The sequence below is a fragment of the Dromiciops gliroides genome, chromosome 3 (assembly GCF_019393635.1).
Source record: "Dromiciops gliroides isolate mDroGli1 chromosome 3, mDroGli1.pri, whole genome shotgun sequence".
Classification (NCBI taxonomy): domain Eukaryota; kingdom Metazoa; phylum Chordata; class Mammalia; order Microbiotheria; family Microbiotheriidae; genus Dromiciops; species Dromiciops gliroides.
This window is the reverse complement of record NC_057863.1, coordinates 147,171,558-147,180,421: the sequence shown is the minus strand read 5'-3', so window position 1 is coordinate 147,180,421 and position 8,864 is coordinate 147,171,558. Positions and strand designations below refer to the sequence as shown.

Genomic DNA, 8,864 nt, shown 5'->3' with positions numbered 1-8,864 from the left:
ACCACCTGGGACTTCTGGGACTTAGGATATTGCAGCCTGGAAACAGTGCCCCACTTTAAAGAGCTAAAAGTCAAGTAAAAGAAAGGCAAGATGAGCAGACAGAGAAAGGTGAGGACCATAGAAAGTTTCTTCAGTAACAAGGAAGACCAAGGGGCACCCTCAGAGGAAGATGTCAACATCAGGGCCCCTATATCTAAAGCTTCCAAGAAAAATATGAATTGGTCTCAGGCCATAGAGGTGCTCAAAAAGGATTTTGAAGATAAAGTTAGAGAGGTAGAGGAAAAAATGGAAAGAGAAATTAGGGTGATGCAGGAAAGACATGAGAAAAAAGTCAACAGCTTGAAAAGTCAAATTGGCCAAATGGAAAAGGAGGTACAAAAGCTCTCTGAGGAAAATAATTGCCTAAGAATTAGGATTGAACAAATGGAAGCCAGTGACTTTATGAGAAACCAAGACACAATAAAACAAATTCAAATGAATAAAAAAATAGAGGGCAATGTGAAATATCTTCTGGGAAAAACTGCCGACCTGGAAAATAGGTCCAGGAGAGATAATTTGAAAATTATTGGTCTACATGAAAACCATGATCAAGGAAAGAGCTTAGACACCATCTTCCAAGATATTCTCAGGGAAAACTGCCCTAAAATTCTAGAAGAAGAAGCTAAAATAGAAATTGAAAGAATCCACTGATCACCTCCAGAAAGAAATCCCAAAAGGAAAACTCCTAGGAATATTATAGCCAAATTCCAGAGCTCTCAGGTCAAGGAGAAAATATTGCAAGCTGCCAAAAAGAAAGAATTCAAGTACTGTGGAGCCCCAGTCAGGATAGCACAAGATCTAGCAGTTTCTACATTAAAGGACCAGAGGGCATGGAATGTCATATTCCAGAGGGCAAAGAAAATGGAATTACAACCAAGAATCACCTACCCAGCAAAACTCAGTATTATCTTTCATCAGAAAAAATGGGACTTTAATGAAAAAGAAGACTTTCAGATATTTGTGATGAAAAGACCTGAACTGAATGGCAAATTTGACTTTCAAATACAAGATCCTAGAGAACCATAAAAAATTGGAGCTGGGGGACATACCTGGAGTCGTACAGTAGGTGACTGTCTTGTGTCTGAGGCTGGATATTGGCTGGGATCCCCCTGGGTCCAGGGGTGATGCTTTGTCCACTGTGTCACTTAGCTAGGTGATGACATCTTTAGGATTAAATTGAGGGATGAATGGAATTCACTGGGGGAGGGGGAAGGGCAGAAGTGAAATCCTACATGAAAGTAACAGGAAAAGGCTTATGGAGTGGGGGAAGAGATGGGAGAGAAGCAGGACAATAAGTGAATTTTACACTCATCAGAAAAGTTTCCATGACCTTAAACTCATCAGAGATGCCTCAAGGAGGGATTAACAGACACACCCAACTGGGTGTAGTAATCTGTTTAATCTGGGCAGTAAATGAGCCTAACAGTCATCAGAATTGGCTCAAAGACCTCAATCTCATTAGAACTGGCTCAAGGAGGGAATAATGTACACACTCAATTGGGTGGAGTAATCCCTCTAACCCTGCAGGAAAATAGGAGGGGAAAGAGATAAAGAGAGAGGGGCAAAAGAAGGAAGGGCAGAGTGGGGGAGGGGACAGACAGAAGCAAATCCCTTTTGAAGAGTGAAAGGATGAAAGAAGATGGATAATAGAAGAAATATCCTGGGGAAGGGAATAGGATGGAAGGGAAACAAGTAACAATAGTAACCATGAAAAAGAGAAAAGGGGGAAAAAATTTACAAAAAATATTTATAGCAACTCTTGGTGGAGGCTAAGAATTGAGAATCAAGGGAATGTCCATCAATTGAGGAATGATGGAAAAAGCTGTGTTATATGATTATGGTGGAATGGTCTTTTGCTACAGGAAATGACCAACAGGATGATCCCTGAAAAACCTGGAAAGACTAATGAACATCGATGTACAGTGAAGTAAGTTTGGCTGGGAGGACATTGTGCATAGTGACAGCAGTATTGTTCAGTGAACAATTGTGAATGACTTAACTACTCTCAGCAATGCAATGATCCAAGACAATCCCAAGAACTAATGAGGAAGCTTACTATGCACCCCTATAGAAAGAACTGAAAAAAAGAACACTTGTGGATTGTACATATATAACCTGATTGCGATCTTGTGGAGGGGAGAGGAAAGGGAGGGAGGGAGGGAGAAAAATTTGGAACTCTAAGTCTTATGAAAATGAATTTTGAAAACTACCCTTACATGTAACTGGAAAATAAAAAATGTTTGAAAAAAAAATAGTTAACCTAATATTCATCCTGGCTCATAGTATTTATATAGTGATAGTTTGTGAAATGAATCAATTATGCTTCATTTGAATTAAATAGAGTTAGCAATCATAATCTCAGAAACAGGAAAAGCAAAAACAGGTCTAATTAAAATGTGTTATTAGGAAAATCACATCTTGACAAGAGGAATCAAAGACAAATGATGTACTATCAATAGTAAACATGTATGCACCAAATGGCATAGCATCCAAATTTTTAAAGGATTATTTAAATAACTCACAGGAGGGGGAAATAAAACAATAAACTAAATAAGTGAGAGAACTTCACTTTTTCCTCTTAGAGCTGCATAACTCTAAACATAAAAGAAGAAAGAAGTTAAGGATATAAATAGAATACTAGATATGTTAGATATCTGAAGAAAACTGAATGGGAATAGAAAATAGACTTTTTCTCAGCTGTACAACCAAATGAAGAAAAAATGCAAATATTAAATGAATCCTTTCCATATAATAACACAATAAAAATTACATTCAATAAATGACCATAGAAAGATAGATATTTTTGGGGGCTGGCCATTGAGGTTTAAGTGACTTGCCCAGGGTCCCACAGCTAGTAAGTGTCAAGTTTCTGAGGCCAGATTTGAACTCAGGTCATCCTTTATGGAGGACCAGTGCTTTATCCATTGTGCCACCTAGCTGCCCCCAAGATAGATTAAAAATTAATTGAAAACTAAGTAATCTAATCCTAAAGAATGCCTAGGTTCATGAACAAATCAAGGAAACAATAACTTCATTAATGAAAATACAAATAAGACTACATCCCCAAATTTGTAACATGCCACTAAAGCAGTATTTAGGAGAAATGTATACATCCAATTCCATATACCAATAAGAGAGGAAGATATCAATCAATTGGGCCTACAACTAAAAAAAAAAAACTAGAAAAAAATAACAAATTAAAAATTCCCAATAAAACACCAAGATGGAAACCTAGAAAATAAAAGGGGAGATTAATAAAATTGAAAGTAAGAAAAACATTGAACTAATAAATAAAACTAGTAGCTGGTTTTATTAAAAATAGATAAGCCATTCATCAATGTGATTAAAAAAGAAAGAAGAAAACCAAATTACTAGTATTAGAAATGAAAAGGGAAAATGTACCATGAGTGAAGATAAAATTAAAGCAATTATTAGGAAATATGTTGCCAATTAAAAATACCACTAAAGCTGACAATCTAAATGAAATGGATGGATATTTACACAAATGTCAAGATTAACAAGAGAGGTAATTAAATGCTTAAATAACAATTTATTAGAAAAGAAACTGAACAAGCCATCAATAAACTCTCTGAGAAAAAATTCCCCAGTACCAGATAAATTAAAAAATGAATTCTACCAAACTTTTATCAAACAACTAATACTGATACTAAACAATTTAGAAGAATATGTTTTTTAAAAAGCTTGCTACTAAATTCCTTTTATGACACAAATATGTTTTTGATATTTAAACAAGGGAGTGCTAAAACAGAAAAAGACTACCATGAACCAATTTACTTAATGAATATTCAAGAAAAAATTAAGTAAAATGCTTAGCAAAGGGATTGCAGCAACATATCACAAAGATCATATACTATAGCCAGATGAGATTTACACCAGGACTGTAGGTCTGGTTAAATATTAAGAAAATTATCACCATAATTGATCATATCAATAACAAAAACAGCAAAAGTCATCTGATTATGTCAATAGATATAGAAAAAGCCTTTGACAAAATAAAAGACTAATTGCTGTTAAAGATACTAGAAAACAGATTGCAGGCTCACCGTAAGGCTCCAGCTCCCCACTTACCCATTACTCTCCCCAAGGCCCCAAGGGGGAGGCCCTTGGAAGATGAGGGTATATGAATCCTGGGGAGGGAAAAAGTGGTAGAGACCCAGAGCACAAACTCCGAGGAAATGGTACCCAGCTCCCCCTCACCCCCTCCACCTCCCAGAATCTATAAGCCACGCTTCATCTGTAACGACAACTCCTCTGGCTATCACTATGGGGTCAGCTCCTGCAAGGGGTGCAAGGATGGAGCATCCAGAACATGGTGTACACATGTCATCGGGATAAGAACTGCATCATCAACAAGGTAACCAGAAACAGGTGCTAGTACTGCCGACTGCAGAAGTGTTTTGAAGTTGGGATGTCCAAGAAAGCTGTCAGCAATGACCAAAACAAGATAAAAGGAGGAGGAGCTCATCGAGAAGGTCAGCAAGGCCCACCTAGAGACCTTCTCCTCATTGTGCCAGCTGGGCAAGTATACAATGAACTCAAGTGCAGATCACTGGGTGCAACTGGACCCTGACCTGTGGAACAAATTCAGTGAGCTGGCCACCAAGTCTATCATCAAGATCATGGAATTCACCAAAAGACTTCCCGGTTTCACAGGGCTCAGCATCGCCGACCAGATCATCCTGGTCAAGGCAGCCTGCCTGGACATCCTGATGCTTCGGATCTGCACTCGATACACCCCAGAGCAAGACACGATGACTTTTTCCAACAGGCTGACACTGAATCAGACTCAGATGCACAATGTCAGCTTTGGGCCTCTCATGGACTTAGTCTTTGCCTTTGCTGGGCAGCTGCTGCCTCTCTAGATGTATGACACGGAGACCGGACTTCTCAGTGCCATTTGCCTCATCTGTGGAGACTGAATAGACCTGGAGGAACCAGAGAAGCTGGACAAATTGCAGGAGCCGCTCTTGGAGGCTCTGAGGTTGTATGCAAGGCAGCGTCAGCCCAGCCAGCCCTACATGTTGCGGTGAATGCTCATGAAGATCACTAACCTTCAGGGCATCAATACCAAGGAAGCAGAATGGGCTATAACCTTGAAAATGGAGATCCCAAGCCCAATGTCTGCCCTGATCCAGGAAATGCTGGATAACTCTGAGATGTTTGAGGATGACTCCTTGCAGCTAGGTCCCCGACCAGAGCCCCCCAGGAAAAATGAGGGAGTAGGGGGTGGGGATGATGGGGACCTCAACCCCCAACCTGACCCAGACCCTTGATTTCCCCCTGCTGTGGTGGTGGGGTTATCAGATAACCAGGTACCCGACTGACCATCCCCACTAGTGACTGGGAGAGAACCTTGTGTGTCTTCTCTTCACTCCCATTCCCCAAACCAGCACCAGTTTAATCAAGTTCCTTGGTTTTTGCCAATGTTTTCCTGGACTGAGAGTCCATCCTTCCCCTCACCAAGTCAGCTTATATTGAATAAGCTTGACTTCAAGTTAAACAAGTTTCTCTGGAACTTAGGTGATAGGTGAAGTCACAAAGGTGCAGGTACAAGTCACAAGACAAAGATAGAGACATAAGTCACAAGAATGGAATTGTGACCTAAGTGGCCCGAGGTTAATTGAGTAAACTTGCAAGGTTAAGGAATTTGGATTTACAAAGCAAAGGATAATTTTAAAAAATCAATTTTCAGGGGCAGCTAGGTGGCGCAGTGTATAGAGCACCGGCCCTGGATTCAAGAGGACCTGAGTTCAAATCTAGCCTCAGACACTCAATACTTATTGTGTGTGACCCTGGGCAAGTCACTTGACCCCAACTGCCTCACTTTCTGCCCCCTCCCCTGCAAAAAATTCAATTTTCAATTTCACAATACCTCCCTTTGATTCTTGGGAAGCCAAACCTACCAAAGCCTGATTAAATGTACAAATCTAGGTATAGTAAAAATCATGTATGTCTATTACTCCATAATGTTTAGTAAAGCTGAACTAATAATTGCAGAAGCAGAAATGCTGTGAATAAAGCATTTGAATCACTGTGAATCATTATGACATTCTTAGGAATCAATTTCTCAAAGCCAAAAGGCAATTATGTATGCTAGGACCAGAAGAGTCCAATGCCACAGCACGGGCCCCTTTATGGACTCACATGTGGGTTTGGCCAAACCTAGTATCACTGCTTGTCTTAATGCTATAATCCCAATATGTGGGAAGAGACAAAAATTTTATTCCTGATATTCTACTTAAATGGATTTAATTTGAGAAGGGATAGCCCCAGAAGGGATGGCTTAATATAACAGCAAGTCATTTCTTGGTCTTTTAGGCAGTCCATGACTGCTACATTGGCCAACTCTAACAAGTAGAGTCAACATCCAGGAGAAGGCCTTACAGATACAGCAGTGCACGGTGAAAGAAGGAAAATGAAGAGTAAACATCAGGTTTTCTTCTTAGTAATCCATTCCCGATGTCTATTATATCAGCACATCATATCTCAGGGCGCAAATGTTTCATATAGTCATCTGGTTTCTGAAACTATCTCCTCTTGAGCATTCTGTAATAGGCCTGTTCTCAGAGCAGTTCTGAAAAGAGAGATTTCTGGAAGCTCTGGTTCAGGTTACTTGCAAAAATTATTAAATATTTCTGCTATAAACTTTTGCAAAACACATAAATACAATTTAGTATACTCTCTTAAATTTGTTTTTCCTATAACCAGCTCAAGCATCAAGTCATAAAGCTGCAGAGAATTTAAGGTTTCACACCTCACCTTCAACTACCTAAACCTTGTACCTGACACAGACAGTGGTCTCAACAGGCTAAAGGGAGCATCTTAAAAAGAATTCCATAAGGACTTGACTTGTAAGATGACCCTTTCTGGGTAAAGATTTTTGTGGTTGTTCAATCATTCAGTTATAGCTGACTCTTCATGATCCTTTGGACCATACTGTCAATAAAGATTTCTTGTCAAAGATACTGGAATTGTTTGTCATTTCCTTTCCAGGGGGCTAAGGCAAACAGAAGTTAAGTGACTTATCCATTGTCACACAAACAGATAGTGAATATCTGATGTTGGATTTGAACTCAGTTCTTCATGACTCCAGGCCCAGTGCTCTGTCTACTGAGCTAACTACCTGCCTCCTGCATGAAGTTGAATAATATTTATCAAAATAGATATGTAAATATATTGTTAATATTCCAAAATAAAAGGAGATTACAATATTGAAGCCTGGACATGGGACTAGTTTTTGATATCTTAAAGTACTGAAATTCTGTCCACTTGCCAGTATGTGGCAAAATTCCAGTACTATTTTTCAAACTTAATCACTTTAAACTATTAATAGGGTTGATAAACATCTTAGGAGTCTGCATTTTACAGATAAAGACATTTTAAGAGTTCTTTTCTTATGTGAAATTTTAAAGAAAATTATTATTTATCATATTTCCAAATAAATACTTTTTATACATTTTACAACATTCTGTTAACAATTAAATTTGTAACCTGAGTATCCAGATTAAAAGAGAATTTATTTTTCTAACAGCATTTATAATACAAGGATTTACCAAGTTTATGTTATGTACTATGATAAGTTCTTCACAGCTATTATAATATTTGGTCCTCCCAAAATATCTGGCCATAAGTGCTATTTTTGTCAACTTTACAGATTAACAAACTGAGATAAATGTAGGCAAAATAACATGTGTAAAGTCATGTAACTAATAAATTTCTTGATGACAAAGAGCAATTGAAGTTTATTGTTTTGATCTACCATAATTATTCTAATAGGGGAACATATTTTACCTTAAATTAATTTCAAGATAAATATTTGGGTTTTTTTTTTGTTTATTTTGTTTTGTTTTTTTAGTGAGGCAATTGGGGTTAAGTGACTTGCCCAGGATCACACAGCTAGTAAGTGTCAAGTGCCTGAGGCTGGATTTGAACTCAAGTACTCCTGACTCCAGGGCCGGTGCTCTATCCACTGCGCCATCTAGCTGCCCCCGTTTTGTTTTGTTTTTTGGTAGGGAAATGAGGGTTAAGTGACTTGCCCAAGGTCACACAGGTAGTAAGTGTCAAGTATCTGAGGTAAAATTTGAACTCAGGTCCTCCTGAATCCAGGGCCAGTGATTTATCCACTGCACCACCTACCTGTCACCTCAAGATAATTTTTAATCAGGTTAAATAACCTCTAGTTTTACAATTATAAATGATACTATTTAAAATCTATTTACACAGAAACATCAGATGCCAGCACTTCTAAATCAGAAGACTACTGCTATCAATTTGGCTTATTTTCAAAGATTCCTGCTGGCATTTTAAAATTCCTATAAACATAGTCTTTATTCTGTTTTACATCATTCAAAAATCTGAATCCATTCTTTCATTTTCTTAATGTAGCTTCATGATAGATTTTAAGAGGGTAGACTCACATCATCTAGAGCCATTTGCCATTTCCTACACCATTAACCTTGGGAAAGGTTTAATTTTATTTATTTACTTATCTGTTTATTTGCTTTTTTATTTATTATTTTTTTCTTCTTTAAGGATAAAACATAATTTGTCTAAAATGATTAAGAGAAAAAAAAAAGTTTTTCTTCTCTTCTTCAATTCTTTGCTATTTAAATTCCCAATCATATCCTAGATTAGCAATAGAATTAATTTTCCTGAACTTTTCTTTTGCAATTTAAGCACCTTTCAATTATTTTGTTAAAATTATTCTTTTGATTAATAACATTCAGTGTCAACTGGTTCATATAGTTAATAAAACAATATTACAATTATACACTTGTCTTTATGGCTTTAAGGAAAATAAATAT

The 8,864-nt window shown here is 37.6% G+C and overlaps 1 pseudogene; it reads left to right on the top strand.

The window, feature by feature from the left end:
• Positions 1-4,211: 4,211 nt before the first annotated feature.
• LOC122750508 lies at positions 4,212-5,333 on the top strand (annotated as a pseudogene).
• Positions 5,334-8,864: the final 3,531 nt, after the last annotated feature.